The sequence below is a fragment of the Moschus berezovskii genome, chromosome 18 (assembly GCF_049115385.1).
Source record: "Moschus berezovskii isolate FMDL1 chromosome 18, NW_MosBer_1.0, whole genome shotgun sequence".
Taxonomy (NCBI): Eukaryota; Metazoa; Chordata; class Mammalia; order Artiodactyla; family Moschidae; genus Moschus; species Moschus berezovskii.
The window spans coordinates 4,715,305-4,738,279 of record NC_142477.1 but is presented as its reverse complement, the minus strand read 5'-3'; positions in this window follow the sequence as shown (position 1 = coordinate 4,738,279).

The following is a 22,975-nucleotide window of genomic DNA, read 5'->3' as shown; positions in this document are numbered from 1 at the left end:
TCAGAAAGTTCCCTCACACAGCCGTCCCCTTTGGAGAGGAGAACACACTTTACGGACTCAATTCGAGAGGAGCCCCTTTGCACATTTAAGGGCTCGAGAGGAAACAGGAAATTCCCCTTCCAACACCAAAGGGGACCTGACTTCCCTGAAGCAACACCAGCGAGTTCCTGAGGTCCCCGTCGCAACGCGAGAAGCACCCCCAGCTTCCCGCCGCAACTCGAGAAACACCTCAAAATTATCCCCTCCATGCGAGATGAGGAAATTTGGCGATGCAGCATCTCAAGAGAAATAGCACATTCCCTCTGGAAAGGCAAAAAGGTACTTGACACCCTTTATTCGACTCAGAAAGTTCCCTCACACAGCCGTCCCCTTTGGAGAGGAGAACACACGTTACGGACTCATTTCGAGAGGAGCCCCTGTGCACATTGAAGGGCTCGAGAGGAAACCGGAAGTTCCCCTTCCAACACCAAAGGGGACCTGACTTCCCCGAAGCAACCACAGCGAGTTCGTGAGTTCCCCGTCGCAACTCGAGAAGCACCCCGAGCTTCCCGCCGCAACTCGAGAAACACCCCAAAATTCTCCTCTCCATGCGAGATGATGATATTTGGCGATGCAGCATCTCACGAGAAATACCACATTCCGTCTGGAAAGGCAAAAAGGTATTTGACACCCTTTATTCGACTCACAAAGTTCCCTCACACAGCCGTCCCCATTGGAGAGGAGAACACAGTTTACGGACTCAATTCGAGAGGAGCCCCTGTGCACATTGAAGGGCTCGAGAAGAAACCGGAAGTTCCCCTTCCAACACCAAAGGGGACCTGACTTCCCGGAAGCAACCCCAGCGAGTTCGTGAGTTCCCCGTCGCAACTCGAGAAGCACCCCCAGCTTCCCGCCGCAACTCGAGAAACACCCCAAAATTCTCCCCTCCATGCGAGATGATGAAATTTGGCAATGCAGCATCTCACGAGAAATACCACATTCCGTCTGGAAAGGCAAAAAGGTATTTGACACCCTTTATTCGACTCACAAAGTTCCCTCACACAGCCGTCCCCATTGGAGAGGAGAACACACCTTACGGACTCAATTCGAGAGGAGCCCCTGTGCACATTGAAGGGCTCGAGAGGAAACCGGAAGTTCCCCTTCCAATACCAAAGGGGACCTGACTTCCCGGAAGCAACCCCAGCGAGTTCCTGAGTTCCCTTTCGCAACTCGAGAAGAACCCCCAGCTTCCCGCCGCAACTCGAGAAACACGCCAAAATTATCCCCTCCATGCGAGATGAGGAAATTTGGAGATGCAGCATCTCAAGAGAAATAGCACATTCCCACTGGAAAGGCAAAAAGGTACTTGACACCCTTTATTCGACTCAGAAAGTACCCTCACACAGCCGTCCCCTTTGGAGAGGAGAACACACTTTACGGACTCAATTCGAGAGGAGCCCCTGTGCACATTGAAGGGCTCGAGAGGAAACCGGAAGTTCCCCTTCCAACACCAAAGGGGACCTGACTTCCCTGAAGCAACCCCAGCGAGTTCCTGAGGTCCCCTCGCAACTCGAGAAGCACCCCCAGCTTCCCGCCGCAACTCGAGAAACACCCCAAAATTCTCCCCTCCATGCGAGATGAGGAAATTTGGCGATGCAGCATCTCAAGAGAAATACCACATTCCCTCTGGAAAGGCAAAAAGGTACTTGACAGACTTTATTCGACTCAGAAAGTTCCCTCACACAGCCGTCCCCTTTGGAGAAGAGAACACACTTTACGGACTCAATTCGAGAGGAGCCCCTGTGCACATTGAAGGGCTCGAGAGGAAACCGGAAGTTCCCATTCCAACACCAAAGGGGACCTGACTTCGCTGAAGCAACCCCAGCGAGTTCCTGAGGTCCCCGTCGCAACTCGACAAGCACCCCCAGCTTCCAGCCGCAACTCGATAAACAGCCAAAAATTCTCCCCTCCATGCGAGATGAGGAAATTTGGCGATGCAGCATCTCACGAGAAATACCACATTCCCTCTGGAAAGGCAAAAATGTACTTGACACCCTTTATTCGACTCAGAATGTAGCCTCGCACAGCAGTCCCCTTTGGAGAGGAGAACACACTTTACGGACTCAATTCGAGAGGAGCCCCTGTGCACATTGAAGGGCTCGAGAGGAAACCGGAAGTTGCCCTTCCTACACCAAAGGGGACCTGACTTCACTGAACCAACCCCAGCGAGTTCCTGACGTCCCCGTCGTAAAACGAGAAGCACCCCCAGCTTCCCGCCCCAACTCGAGAAACAGTCCAAAATTCTCCCCTCCATGCGAGAAGCGAAAATTTGGCGATGCAGCATCTCACGAGAAATACCACATTCCCTCTGGAAAGGCAAAAAGTTACTTGACACCCTTTATTCGACTCAGAAAGTTCCCTCACACAGCCGTCCCCTTTGGAGAGGAGAACACATTTTACTGACTCAATTCGAGAGGAGCCCCTGTGCCCATTGAAGGGCTCGAGAGGAAACCGGAAGTTCCCCTTCCAACACCAAAGGGGACCTGACTTCCCAGAAGCAACACCAGCGAGTTCCTGAGGTCCCCGTCTCAACTCGAGAAGCACCCGCAGCTTCCCGCCGGAACTCGAGAAACACCCCAAAATTCTCCCTTCCATGCGAGATGAGGAAATTTGGCGATGCAGCATCTCAAGAGAAATACTACATTCCCTCTGATAATGCAAAAAGGTACTTGACACCCATTATTCGACTCAGAAAGTTCCCTCACACAGCCGTCCCCTTTGAGAAGAGAACACACTTTTCAGACTCAATTCGAGAGGAGCCCCTGTGCACATTGAAGTGCTCGAGAGGAAACCGGAAGTTCCCCTTCCAACACCAAAGTGGACCTGACTTCCATGAAGCAACCGCAGCGGGTTCCTGAGGTCCTCGTCGCAACTCGAGAAGCACCCCCAGCTTCCCACCGCAACTCGAGAAACAACCCAAAATTATCCCCTCCATGCGAGATGAGGAAATTTGGCGATGCAGCATCTCAAGAGAAATACCACATTCCCTCTGGAAAGGCAAAAAGGTACTTGACACCCTTTATTCTTCTCAGAAAGTTTGCTCGCACAGCCGTCCCTTTTGGAGAGGAGAACACACTTTACGGACTCAATTCGAGAGGAGCCCCTGTGCACATTGAAGGGCTCGAGAGGAAAACGGAAGTTCCCCTTCCAACAGCAAAGGGGACCTGACTTCCCTGAAGCAACCCCGGCGAGTTCCTGAGGTCCCCGTCTCAACTCGAGAAGCACCCCCAGCTTCCCGCCGCAACTCGAGAAACACACCAAAATTCTCCATTCCATGCGAGATTAGGAAATTTGGCGATGCAGCATCTCACGAGAAATGCCACATTCCCTCTGGAAAGCCAAAAAGGTACTTGACACCCTTTATTCGACTCAGAAAGTTCCCTCACACAGCCGTCCCCTTTGGAGAGGAGAACACGCTTTACTGACTCAATTCGAGAGGAGCCCCTGTGCACATTGAAGGGCTCGAGAGGAAACCGGAAGTTCCCCTTCCAACACCAAAGGGAACTGACTTCCATGAAGCAACCCCAGCGAGTTCCTGAGGTCCCCGTCGCAACCCGAGAAGCACTCTCAGATTCCCGCCGCAACTCGAGAAACACCCAAAAATTATACCCTCCATGCGAGATGAGGAAATTTGGCGATGAAGCATCTCACGAGAAATACCACATTCCCTCTGGAAAGGCAAAAAGGTACTTGACATCCTTTATTCGTCTCAGAAAGTTCTCTCGCACAGCCGTCCCCTTTGGAGAGGAGAACACACTTTACGGACTCAATTCGAGAGGAGCCCCTGTGCACATTGAAGGGCTCGAGAGGAAACCGGAAGTTCCCCTTCCAACACCAAAGGGGACCTGACTTCCCTGAAGCAACCGCAGCGAGTTCCTGAGGTCCCCGTCGCAACTCGCGATGCACCCCCAGCTTCCCGCCGCAACTCGAGAAACACCCCAAAATTCTCCCCTCCATGCGAGATGAAGAAATTTGGCGATGCAGCATCTCAAGAGAAATACCACATTCCCTCTGGAAAGGCAAAAAGGTACTTGACACCCTTTATTCGCCTCAGAAAGCTCCCTCACACTGCCGTCCCCTTTGGAGAGGAGAACACACTTTACGGATTCAATTCGAGAGGAGCCCCTGTGCACATTGAAGGGCTCGAGAGGAAACCGGAAGTTCTAGTTCCAACACCAAAGGGGAACTGATTTCCCTGAAGCAACCCAAGCGAGTTCCTGAGGTCCCCGTCGAAACTCGAGAAACACCCCCAGCTTCCCGCCGCAACTGAGAAACACCCCAAAATTCTCCCCTCCGTGCGAGATGAGGAAATTTGGCGATGCAGCATCTCAAGAGAAATACCACATTCCATCTGGAAAGGCAAAAATGTACTTGACACCCTTTATTCGACTCAGAAAGTTCCCTCACACCGCCGTCCCCTTTGGAGAGGAGAACACACTTTACGGACTCAATTCGAGAGGAGCCCCTGTGCACATTGAAGGGCTCGAGAGGAAACCGGAAGTTCCCCTTCCAACACCAAAGGGGACCTGACTTCCCTGATGCAACCCCAGTGAGTTCCTGAGGTCCCCGTCGCAACTCGAGAAGCACCCTCAGCTTCCCGCCGCAACTCGAGAAACACCCCAAAATTCTCCCCTCCATGCGAGATGAGGAATTTTGGCGATGCAGCATCTCAAGAGAAATACCACATTCCCACTGGAAAGGCAAAAATTTACTTGACGCATTTTATTCGACTCAGGAAGTTCCCTCACACAGCCGTCCCCTTTGGAGATGAGAACACACTTTACGGACTCAATTCGAGAGGAGCCCCTGTGCACATTGAAGGGCTCGAGAGGAAACCGGAAGTTCCCCTTCCAACACCAAAGGGGACCTGACTTCCCTGAAGCAACCCCAGCGAGTTCCTGAGGTCCCCGTCGCAACTCGAGAAGCACCCCCAGCTTCCCGCCACAACTCGAGAAACACTCCAAAATTATCCCCTCCATGCGAGATGAGGAAATTTGGCGATGCAGCTTCTCACGAGAAATACCACATTCCCTCTGGATAAACAAAAAGATACTTGACACCCTTTATTCGACTCAGAAAGTTCCCTCACACAGCCGTCCCCTTTGGAGAGGAGAACACACTTTACGGACTCAATTCGAGAGGAGCCCCTGTGCACATTGAAGGGCTCGAGAGGAAACCGGAAGTTCACCTTCCAACACCAAAGTGGACCTGACTTCCCTGAAGCAACCCCAGCGAGTTCCTGAGGTCTCCGTCGCAACTCGAGAAGTACCCCCAGCTTCCCGCCGCAACTCGAAAAGCACCCCAAAATTATCCCCTCCATGCGAGATGTGGAAATTTGGGGATGCAGCATCTCACGAGAAATACCACATTCCCTCTGGAAAGGCAAAAAGGTACTTGACACCCTTTATTCGACTCAGAAAGTTCCCTCACACAGCCGTCCCCTTTGGAGAGGAGAACACACTTTACGGACTCAATTCGAGAGGAGCCCCTGTGCACATTGAAGGGCTCGAGAGGAAACCGGAAGTTCCCCTTCCAACACCAAAGGGGACCTGACTTCGCTGAAGCAACCTGAGCGATTTCCTGAGGTCCCCGTCGCAACTCGACAAGCACCCCCAGCTTCCAGCCGCAACTCGATAAACAGCCAAAAATTCTCCCCTCCATGCGAGATGAGGAAATTTGGCGATGCAGCATCTCACGAGAAATACCACATTCCCTCTGGAAAGGCAAAAATGTACTTGACACCCTTTATTCGACTCAGAATGTAGCCTCACACAGCAGTCCCCTTTGGAGAGGAGAACACACTTTACGGACTCAATTCGAGAGGAGCCCCTGTGCACATTGAAGGGCTCGAGAGGAAACCGGAAGTTGCCCTTCCTACACCAAAGGGGACCTGACTTCACTGAACCAACCCCAGCGAGTTCCTGAGGTCCCCGTCGTAAATCGAGAAGCACCCCCAGCTTCCCGCCCCAACTCGAGAAACAGTCCAAAATTCTCCTCTCCATGCGAGAAGCGAAAATTTGGCGATGCAGCATATCACGAGAAATACCACATTCCCTCTGGAAAGGCAAAAAGGTACTTGACACCCTTTATTCGACTCAGAAAGTTCCCTCACACAGCCGTCCCCTTTGGAGAGGAGAACACATTTTACTGACTCAATTCGAGAGGAGCCCCTGTGCCCATTGAAGGGCTCGAGAGGAAACCGGAAGTTCCCCTTCCAACACCAAAGGGGACCTGACTTCCCAGAAGCAACACCAGCAAGTTCCTGAGGTCCCCGTCTCAACTCGAGAAGCACCCGCAGCTTCCCGCCGGAACTCGAGAAACACCCCAAAATTCTCCCTTCCATGCGAGATGAGGAAATTTGGCGATGCAGCATCTCAAGAGAAATACTACATTCCCTCTGATAATGCAAAAAGGTACTTGACACCCATTATTCGACTCAGAAAGTTCCCTCACACAGCCGTCCCCTTTGAGAAGAGAACACACTTTTCAGACTCAATTCGAGAGGAGCCCCTGTGCACATTGAAGTGCTCGAGAGGAAACCGGAAGTTCCCCTTCCAACAACAAAGTGGACCTGACTTCCATGAAGCAACCGCAGCGGGTTCCTGAGGTCCCCGTCGCAACTCGAGAAGCACCCCCAGCTTCCCACCGCAACTCGAGAAACAACCCAAAATTATCCCCTCCATGCGAGATGAGGAAATTTGGCGATGCAGCATCTCAAGAGAAATACCACATTCCCTCTGGAAAGGCAAAAAGGTACTTGACACCCTTTATTCTTCTCAGAAAGTTTGCTCGCACAGCCGTCCCTTTTGGAGAGGAGAACACACTTTACGGACTCAATTCGAGAGGAGCCCCTGTGCACATTGAAGGGCTCGAGAGGAAAACGGAAGTTCCCCTTCCAACAGCAAAGGGGACCTGACTTCCCTGAAGCAACCCCGGCGAGTTCCTGAGGTCCCCGTCTCAACTCGAGAAGCACCCCCAGCTTCCCGCCGCAACTCGAGAAACACACCAAAATTCTCCATTCCATGCGAGATTAGGAAATTTGGCGATGCAGCATCTCACGAGAAATGCCACATTCCCTCTGGAAAGCCAAAAAGGTACTTGACACCCTTTATTCGACTCAGAAAGTTCCCTCACACAGCCGTCCCCTTTGGAGAGGAGAACACACTTTACGGACTCAATTCGAGAGGAGCCCCTGTGCACATTGAAGGGCTCGAGAGGAAACCGGAAGTTCCCCTTCCAACACCAAAGGGGACCTGACTTCCCTGAAGCAACCCCAGCGAGTTCCTGAGGTCCCCGTCGCAACTCGAGAAGCACCCCCAGCTTCCCGCCGCAACTCGAGAAACACCGCAAAATTAACCCCTCCATGCGAGATGAGGAAATTTGGGGATGTAGCATCTCACGAGAAATACCATATTCCCTCTGGAAAGGCAAAAAGGTACTTGACATCCTTTATTCGACTCAGAAAGTTCCCTCACACAGCCGTCCCCTTTGGAGAGGAGAACACACTTTACGGACGCAATTCGAGAGGAGCCCCTGTGCACATTGAAGGGCTCGAGATGAAACCGGAAGTTCCCCTTCCAACACCAAAGGGGACCTGACTTCCCTGAAAGAACCCCAGCGAGTACCTGAGGTCCCCGTCGCAACTCGAGAAGCACCCCCAGCTTCCGACCGCAACTCGAGAAACACCCCAAAATTATCCCCTCCATGCGAGATGAGGAAATTTGGAGATGCAGCATCTCAAGAGAAATACCACATTCTCTCTGGAAAGGCAAAAAGGTACTTTACATCCTTTATTCGACTCAGAAAGTTCCCTCACACAGCCGTCCCCTTTGGAGAGGAGAACACACTTTACGGACTCAATTCGAGAGGAGCCCCTGTGCACATTGAAGGGCTCGAGAGGAAACCGTAAGTTCCCCTTCCAACACCAAAGGGGACCTGACTTCCCTGAAGCAACCCCAGCGAGTTCCTGAGTTCCCCGTCGCAACTCGAGAAGAACCCCCAGCTTCCCGCCGCAACTCGAGAAACACCCCAAAATTCTCCCCTCCGTGCGAGATGAGGAAATTTGGCGATGCAGCATCTCAAGAGAAATACCACATTCCATCTGGAAAGGCAAAAATGTACTTGACACCCTTTATTCGACTCAGAAAGTTCCCTCACACAGCCGTCCCCTTTGGAGAGGAGAACACACTTTACGGACTCAATTCGAGAGGAGCTCCTGTGCACATTGAAGGGCTCAAGAGGAAACCGGAAGTTCCCCTTCCAACACCAAAGGGGACCTGACTTCCCTGAAGCAACCTCAGTGAGTTCCTGAGGTCCCCGTCGCAACTCGAGAAGCACCCCCAGCTTCCCGCCACAACTCGAGAAACACCCCAAAATTCTCCCCTCCATGCGAGATGAGGAATTTTGGCGATGCAGCATCTCAAGAGAAATACCACATTCCCACTGGAAAGGCAAAAAGTTACTTGACGCATTTTATTCGACTCAGAAAGTTCCCTCACTCAGCCGTCCCCTTTGGAGAGGAGAACACACTTTACGGACTCAATTCGAGAGGAGCCCCTGTGCACATTGAAGAAATCGAGAGGAAACCGGAAGTTCCCCTTCCAACACCAAAGGGGTTCTGACTTCCCTGAAGCAACCTCAGCGAGTTCCTGAGGGACCCTTCGCAACTCGAAAAGCACCCCCAGCTTCCAGCCGCAACTCGAGATACACTCCAAAATTATCCCCTCCATGCGAGATGAGGAAATTTGGCGATGCAGCATCTCAAGAGAAATACAACATTCCCTCTGGAAACGCTAAAAGGTACTTGACACCCTTTATTCGACTCAGAAAGTTCCCTCACACAGCCGTCCCCTTTGGAGAGGAGAACACACTTTACGGACTCAATTCGAGAGGAGCCCCTGTGCACATTGAAGGGCTCGAGAGGAAACCGGAAGTTCCCCTTCCAACACCAAAGGGGACCTGACTTCCCTGAAGGAACCCCAGCGAGTTCCTGAGGTCCCCGTCGCAACTCGAGAAGCACCCCCAGCTTCCGTCCGCAACTTGAGAAACACCCCAAAATTATCCCCTCCATGCGAGATGAGGAAATTTGGAGATGCAGCATCTCAAGAGAAATACCACATTCCCTCTGGAAAGGCAAAAAGGTACTTGACACCCTTTATTCGACTCAGAAAGTTCCCTCACACAGCCGTCCCCTTTGGAGAGGAGAACACACTTTACGGACTCAATTCGAGAGGAGCCCCTGTGCACATTGAAGGGCTCGAGAGGAAACCGGAAGTTCCCCTTCCAACATCAAAGGGGACCTGACTTCCCTGAATCAATCCCAGCGAGTTCCTGAGGTACCCGTCGCAACTCGAGAAGCACCCCCAGCCTCCCGCCGCAACTCGAGAAACACCCCAAAATTCTCCCCTCCATGCGAGATGAGGAAATTTGGGCATGCAGCATCTCAAGAGAAATACAACATTCCCTCTGAAAAGGCAAAAAGGTACTTGACACCCTTTTTTCGACTCAGAAAGTTCCCTCACACAGCCGTCCCCTTTGGAGAGGAGAACACACTTTACGGACTCAATTCGAGAAGAGCCCCTGTGCACATTGAAGGGCTCGAGAGGAAACCGGAAGTTCCCCTTCCAACACCAAAGGGGACCTGACTTCCCTGAAGCAACCCCAGCGAGTTCCTGAGTTCCCCGTCGCAACTCGAGAAAAACCCTCAGCTCCCCGCCGCAACTCGAGAAACACCCCAAAATTATCCCCTCCATGCGAGATGAGGAAATTTGGCGATGCAGCATCTCAAGAGAAATAGCACATTCCCTCTGGAAAGGCAAAAACGTACTTGACACCCTTTATTCGACTCAGAAAGTTCCCTCACACAGCCGTCCCCTTTGGAGAGGAGAACACACTTTACGGACTCAATTCGAGAGGAGCCCCTGTGCACATTGAAAGGGCTGGAGAGGAAACCGGAAGTTCCCCTTCCAACACCAAAGGGGACCTGACTTCCCTGAAACAACCCCAGCGAGTTCCTGAGGACCCCGTCGCAACTCGAGAAGCACCCCCAACTTCCCGCCGCAACTCGAGAAACACCCCAAAATTATCCCCTCCATGCGAGATGAGGAAATTAGGCGATGCAGCATCTCAAGTGAAATACCACATTCCCTCTGGAAAGGCAAAAATGTACTTGACACCCTTTATGCGACTCAGAAAGTTCTCTCACACAGCCGTCCCCTTTGGAGAGGAGAACACACTTTACGGACTCAATTCGAGAGGAGCCCCTGTGCAATTTGAAGGGCTCGAGAGGAAACCGGAAGTTCCCCTTCCAACATCAAAGGGGACCTGACTTCCCTGAAGCAACCCCAGCGAGTTCCTGAGGTACCCGTCGCAACTCGAGAAGCACCCCCAGCTTCCCGCCGCAACTCGAGAAACACCCCAAAATTCTCCTCTCCATGCGAGATGAGGAAATTTGGGCATGCAGCATCTCAAGAGAAATACCACATTCCCTCTGGAAAGGCAAAAAGGTACTTGACACCCTTTATTCGACTCAGAAAGTTCCCTCACACAGCCGTCCCCTTTGGAGAGGAGAACACACTTTACGGACTCAATTCGAGAAGAGCCCCTGTGCACATTGAAGGGCTCGAGAGGAGACCGGAAGTTCCACTTCCAACACCAAAGTGGACCTGACTTCCCTGAAGCAACCCCAGCGAGTTCCTGAGTTCCCCGTCGCAACTCGAGAAAAACCCTCAGCTTCCCGCCGCAACTCGAGAAACACCCCAAAATTATCCCTCCATGCGAGATGAGGAAATTTGGCGATGCAGCATCTCAAGAGAAATAGCACATTCCCTCTGGAAAGGCAAAATGGTACTTGACACCCTTTATTCGACTCAGAAAGTTCCCTCACACAGCCGTCCCCTTTGGAGAGGAGAACACACTTTACGGACTCAATTCGAGAGGAGCCCCTGTGCACATTGAAAGGGCTCGAGAGGAAACCGGAAGTTCCCCTTCCAACACCATAGGGGACCTGACTTCCCTGAAACAACCCCAGCGAGATCCTGAGGAACCCGTCGCAACTCGAGAAGCACCCCCAACTTCCCGCCGCAACTCGAGAAACACCCCAAAATTATCCCCTCCATGCGAGATGAGGAAATTTGGCGATGCAGCATCTCAAGTGAAATACCACATTCCCTCTGGAAAGGCAAAAAGGTATTTGACACCCTTTATTCGAATCACAAAGTTCCCTCACACAGCCGTCCCCATTGGAGAGGAGAACACACTTTACGGACTCAACTCGAGAGGAGCCCCTGTGCACATTGAAGGGCTCGAGAGGAAACCGGAAGTTCCCCTTCCAACACCAAAGGGGACCTGACTTCCCTGAAGCAACCCCAGCGAGTTCCTGAGGTCCCCGTCACAACTCGAGAAGCACCCCCAGCTTCCCGCCGCAACTCGAGAAACACCCCAAAATTATCCCCTCCATGCGAGATGAGGAAATTTGGCGATGCAGCATCTCAAGAGAAATACCTCATTTCCTCTGGAAAGGCAAAAAGGGACTTGAAACCCTTTATTCGACTCAGAAAGTTCCCTCACACAGCCGTCCCCTTTGGAGAGGAGAACACACTTTACGGACTCTATTCGAGAGGAGCCCCTGTGCACATTGAAGGGCTCGAGAGGAAACCGGAAGTTCCCCTTCCAACACCAAAGGGGACCTGACTTCCCTGAAGCAACCCGAGCGAGTTCATGAGGTCCAAGTCGCAACTCGAGAAGAACCCCCAGCTTCCCGCCGCAACTCGAGAAACACCCCAAAATTATCCCCTCCAGGCGAGATGAGGAAATTTGGCGATGCAGCATCTCAAGAGAAATACCACATTCCATCTGGAAAGGCAAAAAGGTACATGACACCCTTTATTCGACTCAGAAAGTTCCCTCACACAGCCGTCCCCTTTGGAGAGGAGAACACACTTTACGGACTCAATTCGAGAGGAGCCCCTGTGCACATTGAAGGGCTCGAGAGGAAACCGGAAGTTGCCCTTCCAACACCAAAGTGGACCTGACTTCCATGAAGCAACCGCAGCGGTTTCCTGACGTCCCCGTCGCAACTCGAGAAGCACCCCCAGCTTCCCACCGCAACTCGAGAAACATCCCAAAATTATCCCCTCCATGGAGATGAGGAAATTTGGCGATGCAGCATCTCACGAGAAATACCACATTCACTCTGGAAAGGCAAAAAGGTACTTGACACCCTTTATTCGACTCAGAAAGTTCCCTCACACAGCCTTTCCCTTTGGAGAGGAGAACACACTTTACGGACTGAATTCGAGAGGAGCCCCTTTTCCCCCTGAAGGGATAGAGAGAAAACCGGAAGTTCCCCTTCCAACACCAAAGGGGACCTGACTTCCTTGAAGCAACCCCAGCGAGTTCCTGAGATCCCCGTCGCAACTCGACAAGCACCCCCAGCTTCCAGCCGCAACTCAATAAACAGCCAAAAATTCTCCCCTCCATGCGAGATGAGGAAATTTGGCGATGCAGCATCTCACGAGAAATACCACATTCCCTCTGGAAAGGCAAAAAGGTACTTGACACCCTTTATTCGACTCAGAATGTAGCCTCACACAGCAGTACCCTTTGGAGAGGAGAACACACTTTACGGACTCAACTCGAGAGGAGCCCCTGTGCACATTGAACGGCTCGAGAGGAAATCGGAAGTTCCCCTTCGAACACCAAAGGGGACCTGACTACCCTGAAGCAACCCCAGCGAGTTCCTGAGGTCCCCGTCACAACTCGAGAAGCACCCCCAGCTTCCCGCCGCAACTCGAGAAACACCCCAAAATTATCCCCTCCATGCGAGATGAGGAAATTTGGCGATGCAGCATCTCAAGAGAAATACCTCATTTCCTCTGGAAAGGCAAAAAGGGACTTGAAACCCTTTATTCGACTCAGAAAGTTCCCTCACACAGCCGTCCCCTTTGGAGAGGAGAACACACTTTACGGACTCTATTCGAGAGGAGCCCCTGTGCACATTGAAGGGCTCGAGAGGAAACCGGAAGTTCCCCTTCCAACACCAAAGGGGACCTGACTTCCCTGAAGCAACCCGAGCGAGTTCCTGAGGTCCACGTCGCAACTCGAGAAGCACCCCCAGCTTCCCGCCGCAACTCGAGAAACACCCCAAAATTATCCCCTCCATGCGAGATGAGGAAATTTGGCGATGCAGCATCTCAAGAGAAATACCACATTCCCTCTGGAAAGGCAAAAAGGTACATGACACCCTTTATTCGACTCAGAAAGTTCCCTCACACAGCCGTCCCCTTTGGAGAGGAGAACACACTTTACGGACTCAATTCGAGAGGAGCCCCTGTGCACATTGAAGGGCTCGAGAGGAAACCGGAAGTTCCCCTTCCAACACCAAAGGGAACTGACTTCCATGAAGCAACCCCAGCGAGTTCCTGAGGTCCCCGTCGCAACCCGAGAAGCACTCTCAGATTCCCGCCGCAACTCGAGAAACACCCCAAAATTATACCCTCCATGCGAGATGAGGAAATTTGGCGATGAAGCATCTCACGAGAAATACCACATTCCCTCTGGAAAGGCAAAAAGGTACTTGACACCCTTTATTCGTCTCAGAAAGTTCTCTCGCACAGCCGTCCCCTTTGGAGAGGAGAACACACTTTACGGACTCAATTCGAGAGGAGCCCCTGTGCACATTGAAGGGCTCGAGAGGAAACCGGAAGTTCCCCTTCCAACACCAAAGGGGACCTGACTTCCCTGAAGCAACCCCAGCGAGTTCCTGAGGTCCCCGTCGCAACTCGAGAAGCACCCCCAGCTTCCCGCCACAACTCGAGAAACACTCCAAAATTATCCCCTCCATGCGAGATGAGGAAATTTGGCGATGCAGCTTCTCACGAGAAATACCACATTCCCTCTGGATAAGCAAAAAGATACTTGACACCCTTTATTCGACTCAGAAAGTTCCCTCACAAAGCCGTCCCCTTTGGAGAGGAGAACACACTTTACGGACTCAATTCGAGAGGAGCCCCTGTGCACATTGAAGGGCTCGAGAGGAAACCGGAAGTTCCCCTTCCAACACCAAAGGGGACCTGACTTCCCTGAAGCAACCCCAGCGAGTTCCTGAGTTCCCCGTCGCAACTCGAGAAAAACCCTCAGCTTCCCGCCGCAACTCGAGAAACACCCCAAAATTATCCCCTCCATGCGAGATGAGGAAATTTGGCGATGCAGCATCTCAAGAGAAATAGCACATTCCCTCTGGAAAGGCAAAACGGTACTTGACACCCTTTATTCGACTCAGAAAGTTCCCTCACACAGCCGTCCCCTTTGGAGAGGAGAACACACTTTACGGACTCAGTTCGAGAGGAGCCCCTGTGCACATTGAAAGGGCTCGAGAGGAAACCGGAAGTTCCCCTTCCAACACCAAAGGGGACCTGACTTCCCTGAAACAACCCCAGCGAGTTCCTGAGGAACCCTTCGCAACTCGAGAAGCACCCCCAACTTCCCGCCGCAACTCGAGAAACACCCCAAAATTATCCCCTCCATGCGAGATGAGGAAATTTGGCGGTGCACCATCTCAAGTGAAATACCACATTCCCTCTGGAAAGGCAAAAAGGTACTTGACACCCTTTATGCGACTCAGAAAGTTCTCTCACACAGCCGTCCCCTTTGGAGAGGAGAACACACTTTACGGACTCAATTCGAGAGGAGCCCCTGTGCACATTGAAGGGCTCGAGAGGAAACCGGAAGTTCCCCTTCCCATACCAAAGGGGACCTGACTTCCCGGAAGCAACCCCAGCGAGTTCCTGAGTTCCCCGTCGCAACTCGCGAAGCACCCCCAGCTTCCCGCCGCAACTCGAGAAACACCCCAAAATTATCCCCTCCATGCGAGATGAGGAAATTTGGCGATGCAACATCTCAAGAGAAATACCACATTCCCTCTGGAAAGGCAAAAAGGTACTTTACACCCTTTATTCGACTCAGAAAGTTCCCTCACTCAGCCGTCCCCTTTGGAGTGGAGAACACACTTTACGGACTCAATTCGAGAGGAGCCCCTGTGCACATTGAAGGGCTCGAGAGGAAACCGGAAGTTCCCCTTCCAACATCAAAGGGGACCTGACTTCCCTGAAGCAACTCCAGCGAGTTCCTGAGGTCCCCGTCGCAACTCGAGAAGCACCCCCAGCTTCCAGCCGCAACTCGAGAAACACCCCAAAATTCTCCCCTCCATGCGAGATGAGGAAATTTGGCGATGCAGCATCTCACGAGAAATACCACATTCCCTCTGGAAAGGCAAAAAGGTATTTGACACCCTTTATTCGACTCACAAAGTTCCCTCACACAGCCGTCCCCATTGGAGAGGAGAACACACTTTACGGACTCAACTCGAGAGGAGCCCCTGTGCACATTGAAGGGCTCGAGAGGAAACCGGAAGTTCCCCTTCCAACACCAAAGGGGACCTGACTTCCCTGAAGCAACCCCAGCGAGTTCCTGAGGTCCCCGTCACAACTCGAGAAGCACCCCCAGCTTCCCGCCGCAACTCGAGAAACACCCCAAAATTATCCCCTCCATGCGAGATGAGGAAATTTGGCGATGCAGCATCTCAAGAGAAATACCTCATTTCCTCTGGAAAGGCAAAAAGGGACTTGAAACCCTTTATTCGACTCAGAAAGTTCCCTCACACAGCCGTCCCCTTTGGAGAGGAGAACACACTTTACGGACTCTATTCGAGAGGAGCCCCTGTGCACATTGAAGGGCTCGAGAGGAAACCGGAAGTTCCCCTTCCAACACCAAAGGGGACCTGACTTCCCTGAAGCAACCCGAGCGAGTTCCTGAGGTCCACGTCGCAACTCGAGAAGAACCCCCAGCTTCCCGCCGCAACTCGAGAAACACCCCAAAATTATCCCCTCCATGCGAGATGAGGAAATTTGGCGATGCAGCATCTCAAGAGAAATACCACATTCCCTCTGGAAAGGCAAAAAGGTACATGACACCCTTTATTCGACTCAGAAAGTTCCCTCACACAGCCGTCCCCTTTAGAGAGGAGAACACACTTTACGGACTCAATTCGAGAGGAGCCCCTGTGCACATTGAAGGGCTCGAGAGGAAACCGGAAGTTGCCCTTCCAACACCAAAGTGGACCTGACTTCCATGAAGCAACCGCAGCGGTTTCCTGACGTCCCCGTCGCAACTCGAGAAGCACCCCCAGCTTCCCACCGCAACTCGAGAAACAACCCAAAATTATCCCCTCCATGGAGATGAGGAAATTTGGCGATGCAGCATCTCACGAGAAATACCACATTCACTCTGGAAAGGCAAAAAGGTACTTGACACCCTTTATTCGACTCAGAAAGTTCCCTCACACAGCCTTTCCCTTTGGAGAGGAGAACACACTTTACGGACTGAATTCGAGAGGAGCCCCTGTGCCCACTGAAGGGATAGAGAGAAAACCGGACGTTCCCCTTCCAACACCAAAGGGGACCTGACTTCCCTGAAGCAACCCCAGCGAGTTCCTGAGATCCCCGTCGCAACTCGACAAGCACCCCCAGCTTCCAGCCGCAACTCAATAAACAGCCAAAAATTCTCCCCTCCATGCGAGATGAGGAAATTTGGCGATGCAGCATCTCACGAGAAATACCACATTCCCTCTGGAAAGGCAAAAAGGTACTTGACACCCTTTATTCGACTCAGAAAGTTCCCTCACACAGCCGTCCCCTTTGGCGACGAGAACACACTTTACGGACTCAATTCGAGAGGAGCCCCTGTGCACATTGGAGGGCTCGAGAGGAAACCGGAAGTTCCCCTTCCAACACCAAAGGGGACCTGACTTCCCTGAAGCAACCCCAGCGAGTTCCTGAGGTCCCCGTCGCAACTCGAGAAGCACCCCCAGCTTCCCGCCACAACTCGAGATACACCCCAAAATTATCCCCTCCATGCGAGATGAGGAAATTTGGCGAGACAGCATCTCAAGAGAAATACCACATTCCCACTGGAAAGGCCAAATGTAGTTGACAGACACCCTTTATTCGACTCAGAATGTTCCCTCACACAGCCGTCCCCTTTGGAGAGGAGAACACACTCTTCGGACTCAATTGGAGAGGAACACCTGTCCACATTTAAGGGCTCGAGAGTAAACCGGAAGTTCCCCTTCCAAAACCAAAGGGGACCTGACTGCCCTGAAGCGACCCGAGCGAGTTCCTGAGGTCCCCGTAGCAAATTCAGATGTACCCCCAGCTTCCTGCCGCAACTCGGGAAACACCAAAAAATTATCTCCTCAATGCGAGATGAGGAAATTTTGCGATGCAGAATCTCAAGAATTTTCCTCTTGAAAGGCAAAGGTTTCTTGACACCCTATTTTGGGACGCAGAAATTTCACTATCATCCATCCCCATTGGAGAGGAAAATAAACTTTACCAACTCAATTCGAGATGAGCCCCTATTCCCATTTAACGGCTCTAGAGTAAACCTAAATTTTCCCTTCCAACAAAAAGGGGACCTGACTTCCCTGAAGAAACCCGAGCAAGGTCATGAGGTGCCCATCGTACCTCGAGAAGTACCCCCAGATTCCCGCCGCATCTCGAAAAACACCACAAAATTATTCCCTCAATGCGAGATGAAGAAATTTTGCGCTGCAGAATTTCAAGAGAAATACCACATTCCTTCTTGCAAGGCAAAAGGGTACAGGACACCCTTTTTGCGACTCAGAAAGTTCCCTTCCCCAGCCGTCCCCTTTGGAGAGGAGAACACCCTTTATGGACTCAATAGGAGATGAGCCCCTATTCCCATTTAATGGCTCGAGAGTAAACCGGAAGATCCCCTTCCAACTCCAATGGGGACCTGACTGTCCTAAAGCAACCAGAGCGACTTCCTGGGGTCCACGTCGCAACTCGAGCAGTTACCCCAGCTTCCCCACGCAACAAGAGAAAAACCACAAAATTTTCCCCGCAATGCGAGGTGAGGAAAATTTGTGCTGCATCTCAAGAGAAATATCACATTCTCTCTTGAAAGGCAAAAGGGTACTTGACACCCTTTATGGGAATCAAGAAGTTTCCTCACACAGCCGTCCCCTTTGGAGAGGAGAATACACTTTAAGGACTTAAATCGAGAGTAGGCCCTATTCCCATTAAAGGGCTCGAGAACAATCTGGAAGTTCCCCTTCCAGCACAAAAGGGGACCTGACTTCCCTGAAGTAATCCAAGTGTGTTCCAGAGGTCCTCGTCGCAACTGGAGAATCACCCCCAGCTTCCCAGCCCAATTCGTGTAACAGCACATAATTATCCCCTCCATGCAAGATGAGGAAATTTTGCGCTGCAGAATCTCAAGAGAAATCCCACATTCCCGCTTGAAAGGCAAAAAGGTACTTGACTCCCTTTAGGCGAATCAGAATGGTCCCTAACATCCGTCCTCAGTGGAGAGGAGAACACACTTTAAGGACTCAAATCGAGAGTAGGCCCTATTCCCATTAAAGGGCTCGAGAACAATCCGGAATTTCCCCTTCCAGCACAAACGGGGACCTGACTTCCCTGAAGTAACTCGAGTGAGTTCCTGAGGTCCCCTTCGCACTTCGAGGAATACCCCAAGCTTCCCGCCGCAATTCGAGAAACACCACAAAATTATCCCCTCAATGTGAGATGAAGAAATTTTGCGCTGCAGAATTTCAAGAGAAATCCCACATTCCTGCCTGAAAGGGAAAAGGGTATTTGACACACTTTATTCAGTTCAGTTCAGTTCAGTCGCTCAGTCGTGTCCGACTCTCCGCGACCCCTTGAATCACTGTACGCTAGGCCTCCCTGTCCTATACCAACTCCCGGAGTTCACTCAAACTCATGGCCACAGAGCCGGTGATGCTATCCAGCCATCTCATTCTCTGTCGTCCCCTTCTCCTCCAGCCCCCAACCTCTCCTAGCATCAGAATCTTTTCCAGTGAGTCAACTCATCGCATGAGGTGGCCGACGTATTGCAATTTCAGCTTTAGCATCAGTCCTTCCAATGAACACCGACGATTGATCTCCCTTAGAATGGACTGGTTGGATCTTCTTGCAGTCCAAGGGACTCTCAAGAGTCTTCTCCAATACCACAGTTCGAAAGCATCAGTTCTTCGGCGATCAGCTTTCTTCACAGTCCAACTCTCACATCCATACATGACCACGGGAAAAACCATAGCTTTGACTAGATGGAGCTTTTTTGGCAAAGTGATGTCTCTGCTTTTTAATATACTATCAAGGTTGATCATAACTTTCCTTCCAAGGAGTAAGCGCCTTTTAATTTCATGGCTTCAATCAGCATCTGCAGTGATTTTGGAGCCCCCAAAAATAAAGTGTGACACTGTTTCCACTGTTTTTCCATCTACTTCCCGTGAAGTGTTGGGACCAGATTCCATCACCTTTGTTTTCTGAATGTTGAGCTTCAAGCCAACCTTTTCACTCTCCTCTTTCACTTTCATCAAGAGGCTTTTGAGTTCCTCCTCACTTTCTGCCCTAAAGGTGGTGTCATCTGCATATCTGAGGTTATTGATATTTCTCCCAGCAATCTTGATTCCAGTTGTTCTTCTTCCAGCCCAGCATTTCTCATGATGCACTCTGCATATAACTTAAATAAGCAAGATTACAATATACAGCCTTGACGTACTCCTTTTCCTATTTGGAACCAGTCTGTTGTTCCATGCACAGTTCTGACTGCTGCTTCCTGACCTGCATACAGGTTTCTAAAGAGGCAGGTCAGGTGGTCTGGTATTCCCATCTCTTTCAGAATCTTCCCCAGTTTATTGTGATCCACACAGTCAAAGGCTTTGGCATAGTCAATGAAGCAGAAATAGATGTTTTTCTGGAACTCTCTCGCTTTCTCCATGATCCAGCGGATGTTGGCAATTTGTTCTCTGGTGCCTCTGCCTTTCCTAAAACCTGCTTGAACATCTGGGAGTTCACGGATCACATATTGCTGAAGCCTGGCTTGGAGAATGTTGAGCATGACTGTACTAGCGTGTGAGATGAGTGCAATTGTGCGGTAGCTTGAGCATTCTTTGGCATTGCCTTTCTTTGGGATTAGAATGAAGACTGAACTTTTCCAGTCCTGTGGCCACTGCTGAGTTTTCCAAATTTGTTGGCATATTGAGTGCAGCACTTTCACAGCATCATCTTTCAAGATTTGAAATAGCTCAACTGGAATTCCATCACTTCCACTAGCTTTGTTCGTAGTGTTGCTTTCTAAGGCACACTTGAATTCACATTCCATGATATCTGGCTCTAGGCCAGTGATCACATTTTCGGGACTATCCTGGTCGTGAAGATCTTTTTTGTACAGTTCTTCTGTGTATTCTTGCCACCTCTTCTTAATATCTTCTGCTTCCGTTAGGTCCATACCATTTCTGTCCTTTATCGAGCCCATCTTTGCATGAAATGTTCCCTTGGAATCTCTAATGTTCTTGAAGAGATCTCTTGTGTTTCCTATTCTGTTGTTTTCCTCTATTTCTTTGCATTGATCACTGAGGAAGGCTTTCTTATCTCTCCTTGCTATTCTTTGGAACTCTGCATTCTAATGCTTATATCTTTCCCTTTCTCCTTTGCTTTTTGCTTCTCTTCTTTTCACAGCTATTTGTAAGGCCACCTCAGACAGCCATTTTGCTTTTTTTTGCATTTCTTTTCCCTGGGGATGCTCTTGGTCCCTGTCTCCTGTACAATGTCACGAACCTCCATCCAGAGTTTATCAGGCACTCTATCTATCAGATCTAGTGCCTTAAATCTATTTCTCACTTCCACTGTATAATCCTAAGGGATTTGATTGAGGTCATATCTGAATGGTCTAGGGGTTTTCCTTACTTTCTTCAATTTAAGTCTGAATTTGGCAATAAGGAGTTCATGATCTGAGCCACAGTCAGCTCCTGGTCTTGTTTTTGCTAACTGTATACAGCTTCTCCATCTTTGGCTGCAAAGAATATAATCAATCTGATTTCGGTGTTGACCATCTGGTGATGTCCACGTGTAGAGTCTTCTCTTGTGTTGTTGGAAGAGGGGGTTTGCTATGACCAGTGCGTTCTCTTGACAAAACTCTATTAGACTTGGCCCTGCTTCATTCCGTGCTCCAAGGCCAAATTTGCCTGTTACTCCAGGTGTTTCTTGACTTCCTACTTTTGCATTCCAGTCCCCTATAATGAAAAGGACATCTTTTTGGGTATTAGTTCTAAAAGGTCTTGTAGGTCTTCATAGAACCGTTCAACTTCGGCTTCTTCAGCGTTAGTGGTTGGGGCATAGGCCTGGATTACTGTAATGTTGAATGGTTTGCCTTGGAAACGAACAGAAATCATTCTGTCGTTTTTAAGATTGCATCCAAGTACTGCATTTCGGAGTCTCTTGTTGACCATGATGGCTACTCCATTTCTTCTAAGGGATTTCTGCCCACAGTAGTATATATATAATGGTCATCTGAGTTAAATTCACACATTCCAGTCCATTTTAATTCACTGATTCCTAGAATGTCTATGTTCACTCTTGCCATCTCCTGTTTGACCACTTCCAATTTGCCTTGATTCCTGGACCTTACATTCCAGGTTCCTATGCAATATTGCTCTTTAGAGCACCAGACCTTGCTTCTATCACTGGTCACATCCCCAACTGGGTACTTGTTTTGCTTTTGCTCCATCCCTTCATTCCTTCTAGAGTTATTTCTCCACTGATCTCCAGTAGCATACTGGGCACCTACAGACCTGGGGAATTCCTCATTCAGTATCCTGTCATTTTTCCCTTTGATACTGTTCATGGGGTTCTCAATGCAAATATACTGAAGTGGTTTGCCATTCCCTTCTCCAGTGGACCACATTCGGCTGTGGTCCATGTGATCAGATGGAGTAGATTCCTGTGATTATGATTTCAGTGTGTCTGCCATCTGAAGCCCCCTCGCAATACCTACCATCTGATTTGAGTTTCTCTTACCTTGGGTGTGGGATATCTCTTCACAGCTGCTCCAAGAAAGCACAGCTGCTGCACCTTACCTTGGATGAGGGGTATGTCCTCAAGGCCGCCCCTCCTGACCTTGAACGTGAGTACTTCCTCTCGGCCCTCCCCCGCACAGCCACCGCCTATTGGAGGTGGGGTACCTCCTCTCGGCCACCTGCCCTGGCCTCAGTCATGGGGTAGCTCCTCACTGCTGCGCATCTCTGCATGGTCGGTTGTGCCAGGGCCGGCTTCTCTCCAGTCTGCGCGGGCGGGGCCTGCGTATCCTGCGTCTGGTGGGCGGGGCCGGGGTCTCTCCCATCTGGGCCGGCGGGGCCGGGGTCTTTCGCATCTGCGCAGGCGGGGCCGGCTTCTCTTGCGTCTGAGCGGGCGGCGCCAGCAACAATAGCGTCTGAGCGGCCGGGGCCGAGGTCTCTCGCGTCTGAGCGGGCGGGGCCGGGGTCTCTCGAGTCTGCGCGGGTGGGAAGGCCTCTCTCGCGTCTGCGCCGGCAAGGCCTGTGTCTCTGGCGTCTCAGCCGCCTGGGCCGGCATCTCTCGTGTCTGCGCGGGTGGGGCTGGTATTTCTCCTGTTTGCACAGCTGGGTGAGACTCAAAAAATTCCCTCAAACAGTCGTCCCCATTGGAGAGGAGAACACACTTTACGGACTTAACTCGAGAAGAGGTCCTATTCCCATTTAAAGGCTCAACAGTAATCCCGAAATTCCCCTTCCAACACAAAAGGGTTCCTGACTTCCCTGAAGCAGCCAGAGAGAATTCCTGAGGTCCTCTTCGCTACCTGAGAAGTTCAACCAGGTTCCCGCTGCAACTCTAGAAACACCACAAAATTATCCCCTCAATGCGAGATCAGGAAAATATTCCGCTGCACAATTCAAGAGAAATCCCACGTTACGCTGGAAAGGCAAAACTGTATTTGACACCCTTTATTTGACTCAGAAAATTCCCTCACACAGCCATCCCCATTGGAGAGGAGAACACAATTTATGGACTCAACTTGGGAAGACGCCCTATTCCCA